Source organism: Phoca vitulina, unplaced genomic scaffold (genome assembly GCF_004348235.1).
Source record: "Phoca vitulina isolate PV1807 unplaced genomic scaffold, GSC_HSeal_1.0 scaffold69, whole genome shotgun sequence".
Lineage (NCBI taxonomy): Eukaryota > Metazoa > Chordata > Mammalia > Carnivora > Phocidae > Phoca > Phoca vitulina.
The window spans coordinates 6028700-6048259 of record NW_022589772.1 but is presented as its reverse complement, the minus strand read 5'-3'; the positions used below and the strand labels follow the sequence as shown (position 1 = coordinate 6048259).

Sequence of the window (19560 nt, the reverse complement as noted above, 5' to 3'; positions counted from 1 at the left end):
CTGAGCCAGGGAGGCAGCTGGGTAAGGGCAAGCAAAAGCACCACAGACCTTTTCTACCACTTTTAATTTGTATTTTTCTTGATTCAAAATTTATTTGGTGGTTGTAAACCTTGGATCATTTTCCAGAGTTCTGACCAATTTGGTTTTGACAGTTCCTTCTTAATTTTTTGATGTTTCTGCAGAGGGACAGGTGCTTAGAGTTTCCTACTCCACCATTTCATTGATGTCCAAAAAAATTTTTAATACGTTCTTTCACTGTTTTTTGGAAGCACAATCCATTCCCTATTGAGTCACTTTTCACTTTCTGGATCCTCTACTCTGTTTTGTTAATCTGCTTGCCTATCCTTACACTAATATCACACTGTCTTGATTATTGTAGCTTTATGATAAGGCTTGAAATCAGGCAGTGCATGTTTGTTTGGATTGTGTTTAATCTGTAGACTAATCGACATTAACAATATTGAATCTTTCTTTACATGTCTGTGGTATATTTATTTTTTAGGTATTCTTTAATTTTCCTTGGTGATGAAAAAATTTACATTTCAGTGTACCAGTTTTATTATTTTTTGTAGTAACTTTTTATAGATTCTTCAGGATTTCCTATATGCCATTTTTGAAAAGAGACAGTTTTACTTTTCCCTCTCCATTCTCTCTATTAGTTGTTTACTTTGCCTGTTCTGGATAGGACCTCCAGTACAATATTCAGTAGAAGCAGGGAGAGCAAAGTGGTGAGATTAGTCATTTATGCCTTGTTCCGCTTATTAGAAGGAAAGCATTCAGTTTTTTACCATTAAATGTGATGGCAGTTCAATGGTTCTCAATAGGTGGGGAAATTTTGCCCATAGAGGACAATTGGCAATGTCTGGAAACATTATTGGTTGTTATGATTGGGGGCTGTTATTGGCATCTACTGGTAGAGGCCAGAGATGCTGCTAAACATCCCACAATGCACAGTACCCCCACCCACCTAGTCTGCATGACAAAGAATCATCCAGGCCAAAATGTCAATAGTGCCGCTGCTGAGAAACTCTACGTTAGTTGTGGGTTTTATGTGCTGCCTTTTATCAGATTAAAGAAGTTAGCTTTTATTCCTAGTTTGGTGAGAGTTTTAATCAAAAATGACTACTAAAATTCTGCATCTACAGAGGTGATCATATAGTATTTTTTCTTTTATTGTATTTATAGAGGGAATTACTATCTTCATCCATTCAGGTTGCTATAAGAAAGTATCATAGACGGGGGGAAAAATTTATTTCTCAGTTTTGGAGGCTGGAAAATCCAAGATCAGAGTGCTGGCAGAGTCAGTGTCTGGTGAAGTCCCCCCTCCTGGTTCATAGACAGCTGGATCTGGATCTTGCATCAAAATCTGGATCATGGAAATGCACTTGACTTATTTGGGATTTGTGTGACTAAACTGGCTCAAAGAGTCTCACATTGGGAAATGTGGAAAATAATTTTTGTGCCTTTGTTGATTATCTCATTACAATTGGGCTGGAAAATACTATACAATATGACTTCATTTTAGCTTGATTACATCTGCAAAGACCCTACTTCCAAATAAGGTCACATTCTGAGGTCATGAGGTGGACATGAATTTTGGGAGGACTAGTCAAACCAGTACACCATGCATAAGAAAATTTTTTTTAATTTAAATTTTTAGTTAACGTACAGTGCAGTATTGGTTTCTGGAGTACTATTCAGTGATTCATCACATACAACACCCAGTGCTCATCACAACAGGTGCCCCCTTTTTTTTTGAGGTGGGGGCAGAGGGAGAAAGAGAATCTTAAGCAGGTTCCACGCCCAGCGCAGAGCCTGATGCAAGGTTCAATCTCACAACCCTGAGATCATGACCTGAGCTAAAATCAAGAGTCGGACGTTAACAGACTGAGTCACCCAGGTGCCCCACAACAAGTGCCCTCTTTAATACCCATCACCCATCTAGACCATCCCCCACCCACCTCCTTCCATCACCCCTCAGTTTGTTCTTTATCATTAAGATTCTCTTATGGTTTGTTTCCCTCTCTCCTTTTTCCCCCTTCCCATATGTTCATCTGTTTTCTTAAATTCCATGTGAGTGAGATCATACGGTATTTGTCTTTCTCTGACTGACTTATTTCACTTAGCATAATATGCTCTAGCTCCATCCATGTCATTGCAAATGGCAGGGTTTCATTCTTTTTGATGACTGAGTAGTATTCCATTGGAGATAGATAGATAGATAGATAGATAGATAGATAGATAGATAGATAGATGATAGATATAGATACACACACACACACACACACACACACACCCCACATCTTTATGCATTCTTCTGTTGATGGACATTTGGGCTCTCTCCATAGTTTGGCTATTGCATTCCCTCCGAGTCTGTATTTTGGATCCTTTGGGTAAATACCTAGTAGAGCAATTGCTAGATCATAGGGTAGTTCTATTTTTAACTTTTTGAGGAAGCTCTAGAGTGGCTACACCAAGAAAATTTTTTATTTATGCTTTCAAAAAAGATACCTTGAAAATATTTTCATTTTAATATCCTTTGGTCTAAATGCCAAATCTAAATAGTCCTATATGCAAATGTTCAAATGCACTGTCTAAGATTCATATAGGATTTCCCAAAATTTTCAAAACAAGAAAATGTGGAAGAATATGATATCACTGTTATTTTTTTCTAAGATTCATATAGGATTTCCCAAAGTTTTCAAAACAAGAAAATGTGGAAGAATATGATATCACTGTTATTTTTTTCTGATTTAAATTTATCAGAATAAAGCAAATGATCATTACATTAGAAGGTGTTTGGAGGAGGAGGTTTGTGAGACAGTCATCAAACTTTTGCATTCCAGTACCTATGCCGGCTTGACTAGTACATAATCTCCTCACCCTCAAAAAGCCCACAGTTCTGTTGAGAAACAAATTACAATATGGCATGAGTGCAATAGTAGAATTGTACATAGGGCACAGAACAAAATAATTATCTATATTGAGTTCTAAAACTCTGTGTGTGTGTGTGTGTGTGTGAGTGTGTGTAAGACAGAGGCGTGGGGGGAGGGAGAAAGAGAGGGTGAGAGAGAGAGAGAAAAGAGTTAACTGATAGTTTTTAAAGGAAAAATAAGTAAATCAAAGTTGTTTATTCTATATACACTAATGCAAAACTAATCACCCTCATGGTGTTGTAATATAGTTCCACCATATGTCCACAGTGTTGATTTATTTATTCCAAACTGTCAATTCTCTGACCAAGTATTCTCTTTTGGATCTGGAAGAGCTGCTAAAGGTAAAGCTCTCATATAGCTAATTGGGAAACTTCAGTGGGGAAATACTTAGAATATGTAGAATACTTAACAATACTTATAATAACTTGAAAAATTACAATACCATGAAACAAACATCAGCCTGATTAACTGCTGATTTTGTAACTGAAATAAATTGGTTCCCTTGGTTCTTACCCTGCCCCAAGGTGTTTTTTAGACAGGAGAAATTAGCTGTAATAATTTGCTGAAGAAGATGTGCTGTGCTGCTTTGGATTGTTTTTCTTTTTCTTCCCCCTCCCCACCTCTTTCTCCATTTACATTTATTTTTGATTAGGTAATACATTCAGGTAGTTCAAATTTTGATAGTTATAAAAGTCTATACAATTAAAAGTTTCCCACTCTTTGTGCCCAGCCTCATAATTCTCCTTCCCAGAGGCATCCCGTGTTAACTTTTCTTATTTTTCCTTTTAGAGCTATTTCATGCATATATAAGCATGGGCGCTTACAAACATACATGCACTTACTTATGTTTCCTTATTTTTACACATTTATTTATGTTTCCTTGTTTTTATACATTTTCTGTACTTTGCTTAAGATCATTCTATATTAGTACATAAAGAGCTATGGCTGTGTAGTATTATTCAATTGTATGGATATGCCATAATTTATTTAACCAATCCTCTATTGAGAAATACGTAGCTTGCTTCCTGACTTTTGCTATTATATTTCTGCAGCGAATAACCTTGTAATAGGTCATTTCAGATGTGTACTATCTGTAGGATAAATTTCTAGAAATGGAATTGCTAGGTTGGATGGTATGTGCCTTTGTCATTTTGATAGATATTGCCAAATTGTCCTCCATAGAGGTTGTACCAATTTACACTTACACTGGCAATAGATAAAAGTGCTTGTTTCCCCAACACTCACCAACACATTGTGCTATCAAACATTATATCTTTGCTAATATGATAGGTGAAAAAATGATATCTCATTGTGGTTTTAATTTGCATTTATGTTCTGAGTAAGGTTGAACATCTTTTCATATATTTAAGACCCTGTGATATTTATAAAAAATAATTCCCTTTTTATGATGGTTGGTATGCTACTGGATTGATGGCACAATATCTTTTCTCCTTAACTTATACCTATAGGCATGTTTTTTTACATAAGAGAACAAAGGTAATTCCAAAGAGCACCTTTAGGTCAAATAAACTCTAAGCCAGAACATTTTACATGTTTTAAAAAATCACTAGCTTTTTACAATTAACTCATTTTACAGCTAACATATCATAGTTGACAAACAACTGAACCAACATCCCCTCATAGTTTGAAATGATGTAAATTACTTATAAGAAATTTAAGTCAACATTTTGTTACTTCTTATTATATATTGTACTTAAAAAATTTTTATATCTTAAGAAAAATAGAATTATTCTTTACTTAGAAACTTACCAATGTGTTAGAATTTACAGAGAATTATTTAAAATTATGATATGTTCTCATTTGAAATATGTGTTTGCAGTTTCCTTTCTCAATGCCTAAGACACATTATAGGAAGGTTAGAAGTTCACTGTATATTTAAATGTGTTGGCTGATTCATAAGTGGCTCTGGACTCTTGCATCATACAACAAATTGTTCTTAGAGCTTTGTCTATGGCACTGTATATCACTTCTATTATAGCACTTATCAATGTCTGCCACGTATCATCATTAGTTATTTATGTGTCTGCCTTTCTCACTAGATTGTGAACTTCTAGAGGATATAATTTGCATTCCCCTTTTGCATTAGCTTATAGCTTTGCATAAACTCCATATGTATAAAATGTTTGTTGAATTGAATTGAATCACATTTACATTGGGGTTCTAAGGTTAAATTTTTAAAAACATTTTTCTACATATTTTTTTATTTCATTTTTATGTAATGTCTTATTCTAATGCTGCTCAAGTTTCCTTTCTGCTAATATTACTGACTTTGTATTGAAAAGAATTACCAAAGTGCTTCTCTAATAATAGCATTGAAGAGGTAGATTTTTTTATTGTACATATTTCCTTACTCTTCTTCATTTTCTTCCATCAAAGTCCAACTTTAATTCTTTTTTTTTTTATTTTTTATTTTTTATTTATTTATTTTTTTTAAAGTCCAACTTTAATTCTAACCACAGGCAGTTCTAAATATTTACTGGACAGTGGTGGGTAGATTGGACATTGTGGTAAGGTATATGCATTGATTGATCTCGCTAAGATTCTCAATTTATGTAGGCAATTTGAAATGTGAAATTAAAGTTATGGTCATTTATATATTAAGTAATTTAGAAGATTCTATAACAGAGTGAACAGCTTTTCAAATGGCTCTTTTTAACTTAAATTTTTATTAAAATAATTGTGGACTCACATGCAGTTCTAAGAAATGATATAGAGAGATCCTTTGTACACTTTACCTATTTCTTCCCAGTGGTGATATCTTGCAAAACTATTGTATAATATCACAACCAGGATATTAATATTAACACGAAATTTCAGTTTATTATTATTTCACCATATTTACTTGTGTTCATTTGTGGGTGTGTTTTAGTTCTGTACACTTTTATTACATATATAGATTCATGTATCCTCCACCACAGTTAAAATACTGCACAGTTCCAACACCACAAGGATATCTGTATTGTGCTTTTATAACCACACACACCCCCATGCCCCACCCCCACTACCCTAACTCATGGCAACCCATAATCTGTTCTCTATTTCTAAAATTTTGTCCTTTCAAAATGTTATATAAATGCAATAATATAGTATGTAATTTTATGTGATTAGCATTTTGATCAGCATAATTCCCTGGAGATACATATCCAAGTTCTTCTGATTATCAATAATTTATTCCTTTTTATTGCTGAGTAATATTCCATGTTATGTATGTACCACAGTTTGTTGAATCATTCACATATTGAAAGAAATCTGGGTTGATTCCAGTTTGGGGCTATTACAAATAAAGCTGCTATGAATATTACTGTACAGGTTTTTGTGTAAACATAAATTTTCATTTCTTGGGCTAAATGACCAGGGGTATAATTGCTGGGTCATATGGTAGTTGCATATTTGCTTTTCTAAGATATTGTCAAACTGTCACAGAGTAGCATTCTCTCTTTTTTAAAGATTTTATTTATTCATTTGACAGAGAGAGAGAGCACAAGCAGGGGGAGCGGCAGGCAGAGGGAGAAGCAGGCTTCCCGCCGAGCAGGGAGCCTGATGTGGGACTCAATTCCAGGACCCTGGGATCATGACCTGAGCAGAAGGCAGATGCTTAACTGACTGAGCCACCTAGGCATTCCAGAGAGAGAGAATCTTAAGCAGGCTTTGATTTTGCAGATATTCAGAATGATTGAAAACTATATAGCTGTATTCAAGGGACCAGACAAACTTAGAGTCTCCTTACTCCTCTGCCTTCTTACCTTCTCTAGGATGCAAGCCTTTTTAAGGAATTTTTAAGCCCAAATGACTCTTTGATGCTATAATTCCTTTCAAAAATGAATGAGGGAATTTTACCTCACTATATCTGTTCCCTTTTCTGTAAAATGAAAGTAATAATGACTCTCTGACTCTTATTTCTTTACAAAAGTTTTTGTAAATTTTCTTCTTTTTTAAAGATTTATTTATTATTTGACAGAGAGAGAACACAAGCAGGGAGAGAGGGAGAGGGAGAAGCAGACCCCCCCCACTGAGCAAGGAGCATGATGTGGGGCTCAGTCCCAGGACCCTGGGATCATGACCTGAGCCCAAGGCAGACGCTTAACCGACTGAGCCACCCAGGCGCCCCCAGAGTAGCATTCTTATCCTAAATGAGTGATCCAGTTTCTCCTCACCCTCACTGGCATATGCTGTTCTCACTATTTTTTATTTTAGCTGTTCTTATAGGTGTGTAGTGACAGCTTAATTTGGTTTCAGTTTGTGATTCTCTAATGGCTAATGATGTTGAACATCTTTTGATGTGCTTGGTTGCCATCTTTATATCCTCTTCAGTGAAATGGCTCTTCATTGTGTTTTGCCCATTTTCTAATTAGACTGTTTGTTTCTTCTTTTTACTATTGAGTTTTTGAGTTTTTTATATATTCTAGATTCCAGTCCTTTGTTGGATATGTGGTTTGTAAATATTTTTTTTCCAATCTGTAGCTTGTCTTTTCATCTTCTAAACAGGATCTTTTGCAGAGCAAAAGATTTAAAATTTGATGAAGTCCAGTTATTCAATATCTTCTTTTTATGAGTTGTGCTTATGGTGTCATCTAAGAACTCTTCACCTAGCCCTAGATACTAAAGATTTTTTGAAAGTTTTATAGTTTCATTTCTAACATTTAAGTCCATGATCCATTTTTAATTTCCCCAGTACAATTTGTTGAAAAGGCTACCTTTTCTCCATTGAAGTGCTTTTTATACTTTCATAACAAAAAATCACCTGGTTTTATTTGTGTGAATCTATTCCTTAGTCTTTACTCTGTTCCATTGATCTAGATGTCTATTTTTTCACCAATAACATACTGTTAGCTATATAGTAAGCCTTAATATTAAGCAGACTGATTCCTCCCACTTTATTCTTTTTTCTCAAGGTAGTTTTAGGTATTCTAGGGCCTGTGTTTTATAAATTTTATAATTAGCTTATGTCTATAAATCCTTGCTGGAATTTTAATTGGAATTGAATCAAACCTACAGATCAATTTGGGAGAATTGGCATATGTAGGATGTAGAGTCTTCCAATCCATGAGCATGGTATGGCACTCCATTATTTAGATTTTTTTCTACCCATAATAGTCTCTTTTGTGTTTTCCTTGTTTTGATGTCAGATGAAAGTGCATACATTAACATGGATTTCAAATTTTTAGGCTTGCTGAGAATGATAAAACTCATTAATACTCATTTACTATTTATTTACTTATTCATTCATTCATTCATTCACTCATTCACAATGCAGATATATTTACCTTGCTCCTTGTAATTAAGACATAATATATTTTTACAGTATTAATATTGATTTTAAAGGTTATAACCCTGTAAATAAATGAGAAATTGACTGTACTAAAGAAAGGACATTAATATAGACTAAGGAAGTTTTGTAATGATACTTACTGTAAAGATTTTTATCTCTGGTACAAAATAAATATGGGCTGAGGGAGGGATTACTGACTAAAGGAATAGGACTTATCAGAGGGAGGGTGTAATCTTTGAAAAATTTCTTATTTGGCAATTTTAACCCCAGAATCAAAAGAAATTGAGGGTATGGAGCGAGTCAACTCAGGAGGTATGAGTAAGTGATTATTTAGGAGAGAATAGAAATATGAGGGCTGTACTGGAGATTTCCTTTTATGGAGTAATGCAAACATTTAGGTAAGTTTATAACTCTTCCTTGAAATAGGAGTAACTATTTTGCTTGAGTTTTCTTGAGTTAATTATTCATTCAACAAGTATTTATGGAGCCCTTACTACTTTCTCTGCATTTTGTCTGGACCTGTCGGTATATAGATGTTATAAAAACAATATCCAAAGACCCAGCAGTCACTGGCTCCCTTCTCAGTACCTGCTCCCAGTGGTCCTGAGGGCATGTGGGCCAGGGGCAGCCCCAAAGAATAGGAGGCGGAGGGAGAGCAGGTGTGCAGGTGTGTGTCTTGGCTGTGTACTCGCTGAGAGAAATGGGAGGGGGAGAATGCAAGGATAGGCCCAGGAGCCATGGTGTCCAAAGAGAAACAAGCAGTGAAAAATCTCAATGTGGAAAATGCCCAGCAGGAAAACGAAAGAGAACAGGGCCCCATGCAGAATGTAAAGGAATCATGCAGTTGGAGAGGAGGGTGAAGGCCAGAAGCCTGGAGGAAATGTCAGGCTGGGGTGAATGAGACGGCTTGTCTCTAATTTTCAATGAGCCATACCTAACAGGCATATTGACCACAGTGAAGTGGGAGATGATGTGGAGAAGTTCATAGGGCAGATGATGGGAATCAGGAGAAAGACTAAGGAGCAGCAAATGAGGCATCAAAAGCGCCTCCAAACTCCTGAACCTCATAATCATTATGGCTTTTGCCTTATACCTTGAATCCTAAGGTTTTCCCCCAGGTTAATAATGTGGCCTCTGCTGTACAAGATTGTAGTTTTGTGATTTACTTTCTCTGTAACCTTTTTGGTATTTCCACTTAGAAGTTTGTAATTAAATATTGTTTTGTCTCAGTGTAAAACTTTCTGTCCAGTAGAGCAATTTCACCCAGTTTTAGGAAAAACTATTATTTTCATAATATGAAATTAATAAAGCAGTTTAAAAAGCAAAAAAAAGGTAGGATCCCTGAGTTCATGGAATTTATAATGTAATATGATATATAATATAGCAAAATAACAGCATCTATAGATTTTTTCCAGCAGATAAATGGTATGATAAATTTATTATTTGAATACATCTATTTACAGATATTAGTAGCCAGTACAAGAAGGAATACAACCTTGTATATCACTTTTCAAGTTACAGGGATATTTCTGATTTTACTGTTTTTTAAGGTTTTGAAATCTACGTATCTGAAGTTATTGATTTGATTGGCAAATGAATTATGACTTAAATAGGTGTTTTCTAAGCCATTAATACACAGCATTTTAAATATATTTGATGAATTGGCAATATATGTCAAAAAGAAAGGCATGGGGTGCTTGGGTGGCTCAGTCGATTAAGTGTCCGACTCTTGATTTCAGCTCAGATCATGATCTTGGAGTCCTGAGATCAAGCCCCATGTCAGGCTCCCTGCTCATCGGGCATTCTACTTGAGATTTCTCTTCCTCTCTCTCTGCTCTTCCCCACTGTGCATGCTCTGTCTCTCTCTAAAAATAAATAAATCTTTTAATGAAAAAAAAGGAAAGGCATATACAACCTTTGGTATGAGGAATCTGACATAAATAAGTGGCTGATAATGTTAAAAATACGAGTTGCCTTGTATTTTCCTCCTCATTCATAAGAGATCAAGGAGTCTATAGGAGCCTGTGTAAAGTTCATATTAAAATAGATACCCTCCAGGGTCCCTGGGTGGCTCAGTTGGTTAAGCAGCTGCCTTTAGCTCAGTCGTGATCCTGGGGTCCTGGGACCAAGCCCCGCATCAGGCTCCCTGCTCAGCGGGGAGTTGGCTTCTCCCTCTCTCTCTCCCTCTGACCCCCATTCTCGTGCTCTCTCTCTCTCTCTCTCAAGTAAATAAAATCTTTAATAAAATACATATCCTGGAAAGCAAAATAAGTATGCTTCCTGACATGTGACAGTTGAAACCCACTATAAAATATGTTTTAGATTGAATGGCATGTTAATAGGAATATTGGGAATGATTATATATTTGAAACCATTGATTCCTTTGTACATTTCATTTGTTAGAGCACAACTGTTTATTTTTCACTATTTTTTATTTTTAAAAAATATCTTACATATTGGGGCACCTGAGTGGCTCATTCGGTTAAGCGTCTGCCTTCAGCTAAGGTCATGATCCCAGGGTCCTGGGATTGAGGCCCGCATTGGGCTCCCTGCTCAGCAGGGAGCCTGCTTCTCCCTCTCCTCCCCACTCGTGCCCTCTATCGCTATCTCTATTTCTCTCTCAAATAGAGCAATAACTTTTAAAAAAAAAAATTCAAAAAAATATTTTATTTTATTTTAGAGAGAGAGAACATGAGAGCATGGGAGTGGGGAGGGCAGAGGGAGAGGGAGAGAATCTCAAGCAGACTGGGGTGGGGGGGGGGGGCTGGGGGGGGGGGGGGGGGGAGGGGGTTAATCTCATCACCTTGAGATTATGACCTGAGCTGAAACCAAGAGTCAGATACTTACCTGACTGAGCCACCTAGGCACCCCAAAATATAGTTTTTTCAAACAAATTAATGAATGCAATGTGATTTGTTTCAACCTTTATTTTTAAGATTTTATTTATCTGAGAGAGAGAGTGAGTGAAAGAGAGAGCACGAGTGGGGGGAGGTGCAGAGGGAGAGGGAGAAGTAGACTCCCCACCAAGCAGGGAGCCTGATGCCGGGCTCAATCCCAGGACCCTGGGATCATGACCTGAGCTGAAGGCAGATGTTTAACTGACTGAGCCACCCAGGCACCCCATGAATCTTTCTTTTTTTAAATAAAGATTTTATTTATTTATTTGAAAGAGAGAGGGAGCACAAGCAGGGGGAGGGGCAGAGGGAGAGGGGCAATTAGACTCCCCACTGAACAGGGAGCCCGATGCAGGGCTTGATCCCAGGACCCTGAGATCATGACCTGAGCTGAAGTCAGAAACTTAACAGACTGAGCCACCCAGGCACCCCTATTTGTTTGAATCTTGATTGGAGAAAAACAGTCTGTTTATTTTAGGAAAGTGTAGAAATACTCTGGGTTATGAGACATAGATATCCAGTCTACCCCAAGATATGGGTGGGTTGGTTACTGTAGAATGGAACTATAGAGCATTCAAGAAGTGAGGCAGCAAAGAGAAGATAACTTGTTTTTGAGCTTCAAGATTCCATATTATCTATTTGTATTTATTTTGTTCTTTTTTTCTCGTCCTCATACTTTTTGTTCCCTCTTAATATTGGCTTGCATATGGCCGACATAGCCTTTGAGGCCATTCTCTATCATGACCTCTTGGCTTCATTCCCATTGCTACCTAGGTTAATCTCTTGCTGTTTTGTAGTTCAAATTCATGGGAGGAAATCTAATCAATCTGTTTGGTATGTTTATTTTTTCATGCTGGCCCCCTCCTAGTCTACTGGCCAGCCAAAGGACTGATTGTTTTTGAGTTACCTTGCTCCTTCTTATTCTATAATTACCTATAATCATGCATGAGAATTCTGGATCATGTAGTATAAAACATGACTGCCTGTGGCTGCCCTTGTGTAGGGACAGTGGTCAGGACCATTTCACTTAGCAAGGACTTGCATTGTCATTATGATTAATAATAATAAAGGATAGTTTATGAAAATATGATACCTTCAGATAGGTTTATTTAGGCCTAAAAGATAGTTTTTAGGAAGAATATCTATACTGTATTATAGTTATTTGGGGTATAATGTTGATTCGGAGTTGTCTTAGTTCTTGTTTTTAGAAAGTGGCTGATACCCTAAAGTTTACATTGCACATATTTCTCTTAGAAAAACGGACAAAATTTCATATCTTCATCTTACAATATTTATGTATATTGTATAAATATAACAAAATATAAATCGTTTGGATACTCTCTACCATTAGTTCATTATCTAGTTTGAACCTCATTAACTTTACAGAGATAACTAATTGGTTTGGCTTATCTATTCAGGCCTGTGTCAACATTTGTGTAGACTGAGCCAAGAATACAAATGCAACTGTTCATACCATATGTGTAAAACTTAAAAAATTTTTAAACCAAGTTAACAAACTATTAAGTAAAATAATGTTGTAGTCCCACATTTTGACATATGCCTTTATAATGAGCTGGAAGGTTAGGTTTCAAGTTTAGAATTCTCAAACTCCTCACAGTTTAACACTGGAATATGATTGCTCTGGGAAATCTGACTCCTAGTCCTTGGCTGGCCTCCTCTATTCAATACCTGACTCTGTCTTGCCTGAGGGGCTTCATTGTAATGTTATGTTTCCTTCCAGCCTATGTGTACAAGCTCTGTCCATGGTCCCTATCACCAGCTTCCTTTGACAATCCAGTAGGCACATAGATAGCAAGATCCTCCCTCCAGAACAGCACTTCAAAATGGGTTCCAAGAGAGAATTAAGCCATAATACCCCAAGGCATTCATTGGATAAAAATAATAAAATGTTACCAGTCTTGTACCATATTTGAGAGAATGGGCAAAATGGTTACATGGATAATTTTCTTTAGGGCTTAAGAAAGGCTACTGGGCTGAGAAAGGCTGGTGGAGAGTAGACCTGAAGAAGAGTTCTATGTGGGCTCATGAAAGTGGCTTGGGGATATTTGGGCAGGGAATTTCAAGACCTTGGGTACTCAAATTATGATCTGGAAGGGGGAGGCACAGGCTTCTGGTGGTTCTTTCCCTTTGGCCCTGCAGAATCTTCTCTCCTAGAACTGGGAGCAGCTGAGGAATGGCTAGTGTGGGGTCTGCTAAATTATGGGGCCCTCTTTGCCCATATCAAAGTGTGGTACTTCATCCATTAATTGTTTTTCACATTTTACCTATTAGATGCTATGCTAATTTTTTTGGCTTGAAAATGTGTTTAGATGTAATCAGGCTTGGTTCCAATGAACATGGCAGAGTAGAGAATGCCAAAGATCCATCTTTCCACAAAAGCAGCAAATAAACTAGCAAATATTCTCAGAATCAACTTACTGGCATTCTGGAAACTAATAAAAAATTTACAGCAACCAGGCAAATGTTTAATCAAAGAAAAAGCAGTTACTTTTTAAGAGAGCTTTGTGGCATTTTAACTTACCTAGTCTCCATTCCCTGTTCTCTAGTTTGGCAGAAGCTTTCAAGTGCCCTCATTCTTAAAGAATTGTGGTCATTTATTTTGACCAGTTTGGTGGCTCCCTGAAGGACGAGCTCAAAAGACTTGCCCTTATTTTGCCTAACTCAGAACTCTCCCAAGGCTGAGGTAGCTACTTGGCGGGCATTGTGGAAAACATAAAGGCAAATATATTAACCACTGCCTCCCATGGCAAGGAATAACAAACAAACAGTAAAGATCAACTGAAAATATTTGGGTATATAGGTATCTCTTTGAGACCCTGCTTTTAATTCTTTTGAGTACTCAGAAGTGAAATTGCTGGATCATACGGTAATTCTATTTTTAATTTTTGAGGAACTGTTTTCCATAGCAGCTACACCATTTTACATTTCCACCAACAGTGTTCAAGGGCTCCAATTTCTCCACATCCCCACCAACACATATTAGTTTTTTCATAGTAGTCATCCTAATTGGTGTGAGGTGCTGTCTTGTTATGGTTTTTAATTTGCATTTGCCTAATGATCAGTGATGTTGAAAATCTTTTCGTGTACTTCTTGGCCATTTCTATATCTCCTTTGGAGAAATATCTATTCAAATCTTTTGTCTTATTCTAATCACGTTGTTGTTGAGTTGTAGAAGTTCTTTATATATTCTGGATATTAATCTCTTATCAGATTTGATTTGTATGTATTTTGGTTGCCTTTTCACTTTGTTGATTGTGTCCTTTAATTCACAGAAGCTTTTACATTTGATATAGTCCAATTTATCTCTTTTTACTTTTGTTGCCTGTGCTTTTGGTGTCCTGTCCAAAAAATCATTGCTAAATCCAATATAATTCATGAAGATTTTCTTTCATGTTTTTTTCTAAGAGTTTTTAGGGTTTTAGCTCTTATGTTTAGGTCTTTGGCCCATTTTGAGGTTGTTTTTATTTTTTTAAATATAATGTAGCATTCATCAAGAAAGATTAAAAGGAAGGATGGAAATGGTAGAGTGGGAAAGATTTAACCTACTATATATAGCTAATTGGACAAGTAAAATGGGTAAATAAAATATTTAACACAACTGGAGGAATTCCTATTTATTAGTAAAATACGCTTTTATAGAGATTGAAAGCTATTCCAAAAATGTCTGGCCACTTTTATTGCATTATAACCTGTAATTAAATTTTAATTATTGTTCTTTTATTATGATATGTAGAAGCTAAGCTATTTCCTGTGAGCAAATGGATTGATGAGTTTTGCACAAGTATGGAACATCATTGAGTCTTTTACAGGATTTGTGGTTCTTTGACTCTGAATCAGATAGTATGTATAAACTCTTTCCCAACTAGTACCTGGTTCTGCTATATTTCTCTTTCTTCCAAGCCCAACTCTTTTTTTATTTTTTATTTTGTTTTCTTTTTATTAACATATAATGTATTATTTGTTTCAGGGGTACAGTTCTGTGATTCATCAGTCTTACACAATTCACAGCACTCACCATAGCACATACCCTCCCCAATGTCCATCACCTACCCACCCCATCCCTCCCACCTTCCTCCCCTCCAGCAACCCTCAGTTTGTCTCCTATGAATAAGAGTCTCTTATGGTTTATCTCCCTCTCTGGTTTCGTCTTGTTTCATTTTTCCCTCCCTTCCCCTATGATCCTCTGCCTTGTTTCTCAAATTCCACAGTGAGATCATATGATAATTGTCTTTCTCTGATTGACTTATTTCGCTTAGCATAATACCCTCTAGTTCCATCCACGTTGTTGGCAAATGGCAAGATTTCAACTTTTTGATGGCTGCGTAATATTCCTTTATATATATATATGCCACATCTTCTTTATCCATTTATCTGTTGATGGACATCTTGGCTCTTTCCATAGTTTGGCTATTGTGGACATTGCTGCTATAAACATTGGGGTGCATGTGCCCCTTCAGATCACTACATTTGTATCTTTGGGGTAAATACCCAGTAGTGCAATTGCTGGGTTGTAGGGTAGCTCAATTTTCAACTTTTTGAGGAAACTCCATACTGTTTTCCAGAGTGGCTGCACCAGCTTGCATTCCCACCAATAGTGTCGGAGGGTTCCCCTTTCTCCGCATCCTCACCAACATTGTCATTTCCTGACTTGTTAATTTTAGTCATTCTGACTGATGTGAGGTGATACCTCATTGTGGTTTTGATTTGTATTTCCCTGATGCTGAGTTATGTTGAGCACTTTTTCATGTGTCTGTTGGCCATTTGGATGTCATCTTTGCAGAAATGTCTGTTCATGTCTTCTGCCCATTTCTTGACTGGATTATTTGTTCTTTGGGTGTTGAGTTTGACAAGTTCTTACAGATTTTGGATACTAGCCCTTTATCTGATATGTTATTTGCAAACATCTTCTCCCATCCTGTTGGTTGTCTTTTGGTTTTGTTGACTGTTTCCTTTGCTGCGCAAATGCTTTTTATCTTGATGAAGTCCCAGTAGTTCCTTTTTGCCCTTGCTTCCCTTGCCTTTTCAAGCCCAACTCTTTTTTAAAACAGATTCATTTATTTGAGAGAGAGAGAGAGAGAGCTTGTGAGCAGGGGGAGGGGCAGAGGGAGAGGGAGAAAGAGAATCCTAAGCAGATTCCCTGCTGAGCATGGAGCCTGAAACGTGGGGCTCCATCACAGGACCCTGAGATCATGACCTGAGCCGAAAACAAGAGTTGGACACTTAACTGACTAAGCCATCCAGGTGCCCCCTTAGCCCAGTTCTTAAAGCCTTACTGTCTCACTTGTACCTTCTGATAAGCATTTTTATTATGTTAAGTATGGTTGACTATCATTTTCATCTTTATAGAGAAAGCATTTTAAAATGGATTTTAAATGGGTTATTTAGTAGCTATTGAGCTATTGAATAGCTACTGAGACTTAGAAAAGGGATGGAGAATTTTTAAAAAGGTATGTTTATAAACAGTGGTACGTGGGAGTTGAGTAAGTGAATTGTGCATTCATTTTAGGGATCTGATTCATTAGAAAATAGAGAACACTAGAGAAAAAGACTCTTGATTTTATTAACTAAATGTACTTCATGCATATAAAGCAGTTTGAGTAGAATCAATTCAGAGGGAAAATGAATGATGTCAAAGAGGAGAGTAACAATTTTACTTCATAAGTTGCTAACTCAAGTAGTGAGCATTTAGGAAATGTACTGGTACAGCCTATAGATGAGTTAAAGTTTTTTATTAATTAAGCCTTCTTTGGAAGAGTTGACTTTAGTGACTAGGCTGTTTTTATGTAGTGTTTTTCTATGTCGGTTTTTATTTATATACTTCATGTTGGTGAGTGATGTCATCAGCAGAGATCATATGGCAATAGATACGCTGTTGTTTAACTCCAGTTCTGATTTTCTTAAAAAAGAAATGTGTGTACAGTGTAGTTTCTCCGTTATCCAAGGGACCTAATCCTTGGGTCTATATAGCCATCAAATAAAGTACCATATTTCATTAGAGAGAGCTTCCCAAGTGCATGGGGGATTAACCAGCATTTACAGGGTTTACCTTATATCTCCAACATAAAAGAACTGATGTAAAGAATGGTATCATGCAAATGTTCTTTGACATTGTAATCAATTTTCACTTTTAATTGTTTTATAAATTGGTATTTTGACAGGAACAGGATAAAGATGTAACTGAAGCACCTTAAAATACAATGTTAAATTGTGACTGCTTTGTTTACATTGTGATTTATTTTGATAATTGCCTGATACTCAGAAAATAATAAAAAATCTCAATAAGAAAATAGACTGCAACTATTTAAGCCTATAATACTTCTTTCTTATTTTTATAAATTAATTTTAAGCACAAGGCTTATATTTAAAGCTGTTTTTGACTGAGAAAATTACAGTACTGAACTCTCTGTGTAGATTCGCAGAATTTCTCTGCAAATCCAAACAGGTGTAGCATGGAGACTGCATAAAAGAAGCTGCTTCGAGGTATAACAGGACCCATTATTGAATTGCTTGAAATGATTATTCTAGAAAAATTTCACTTTCACCCATGGATTTTTTTATAGGTCAACATTTTATATAAGGGATCCTTATGGCAAATGGGTGATAGGAAGGGCAAAATAGGAAGAAAGGTCCATAAGTAAAGATGTAATCAGTTGCAGTTAGTACAGCAGGCAGGAGGTAAGAGGACATTTGGTTCTTTTTTTTTTTTTTAAGAATTTATTTATTTATTTGACAGAGAGAGACACAGTGAGAGAGGGAACACAAGCAGGGGGAGTGATAGAGGGAGAAGCAGGCTTCCTGCCGAGCAGGGAGCCCGATGTGGGGCTCGATCCCAGCACCCTGGGATCATGACCTGAGCCGAAGGCAGACGCTTAACGACTGAGCCACCCAGGCGCCCCCATTTGGTTATATTTTGACATGCTAAATCTTTTATAGACAAGAAAATATTCTAGTTTCAATACATTTATGCTATCTTCTTAATTTGTGTTTCAGCATTCGATAAGCATATACTTCCAGAAGGACTTTGGCCTGTCGTTATAAATTAAACACATGTTTTTTCAGATGTGTTGTTCATCATGCATTTATAGCATAGATAATGTAGAGAGAGGTTGATGTGGAAATGATTGTTTTTATAAATATTCATCCAATGAGTCACCCACATGTTCTCAAAATGACTTACATGTATTAAGATATATGCATGGCAGATTCTATACTGCAGAAATAACACTGATTTTGTAACAACATCAAATTAAGCTTTTCCATTCTCTCATTCTCTCTAGCCCCATGATTGAATTTCATGTCTTTTGTGATAAGTACTTAGACATTGAGTACTTAAACATACAGTTGATGTGTTCAGACTCTGGGTTAGATCAAGATGCTTAAAAACTCAGTTGTGAATCTTTAAAAAGAAGAATAAAGATGGAAGAATCACACTACCTGATATTAAGGCCTGCTATATAGCTATAGTTAGTAAACCTAGCTGTGGTAATTGTAGAAGGGTGGACACATGAATTATTGAAACAGAGAAGAGAATCAGAAAATAGACCTCCATAAATATACCCAGCTAATTTGTGACACAGAAACAAATGCAGTTCGATGAAGGAAGTGTAGTTTTTTCAACCAATGATGCTGGAGCAGTTGGATATCCATAGACAAAAAGGTGAACTTTGACCCAAACCTCACACTTTTAAAACAATTAACTCAAATGAATCATGGACAGAAATGTAAAAATAAAACTTTAAAACTTTTAGAAAAAAATAAAGTTCTCAGTACCTGGTACTAGGTAAAGAGTTCTTACATTTGATACCAAAATGCTAACTGATGAGAGGAAATACTAATAAATTGGACTTCATCCAAATTAAAAACATTTGTTCTATCAAAGTCTTTGTTAAAAGGGTGAAAATACAAGCTATAGACTGGGCATAAATATTTGCAAAACATGTCCATCAAAGGGTTAGTATCTAAAATATATAAAAAACTTAAAACTCATCATTAGAAGAAGAATCTCATTAAAAAGGGATAAAAGATATGAACATAAATTTCATGTAAAAGGATACACAGATGATATGAAATTATGTTTAACATCATGAGCCATTAGGGAAATGCAAATTAAAACCACAATGAGACACTACATACCTATAAGAATAGTGTAAATCGAAGATAGTGACACTACCAAATGCTGACAATGACGTAGAGAAACTGAATTATTCATATATTATTTCTCCTTTGTAGTGATATTTCATCATGGTTTTAGTTTTCATTTTCTTATAGTTCATGACATTGAATGTCTTTTCATGTGCTTATATGTATAACTTCTGTTTTGTGAAGTATCTATCCAACTCCTTTGCCCATTTTTAAATTGGGATGTTTATTTACTGCTAACTCTTCAGATTTCTTTATATGCTTGGGATTAAAGTACTTT

The 19560-nt window shown here is 36.2% G+C and overlaps 1 protein-coding gene and 1 pseudogene across 2 annotated transcripts in view; both read left to right on the top strand.

The window, feature by feature from the left end:
* The window catches only part of COL4A5 (collagen type IV alpha 5 chain), a 225875-nt gene that overhangs the window by 35920 nt on the left and 170395 nt on the right, over positions 1-19560 (top strand). The window lies entirely within an intron of this gene.
* On the top strand, positions 8964-9324 carry LOC116624678 (annotated as a pseudogene).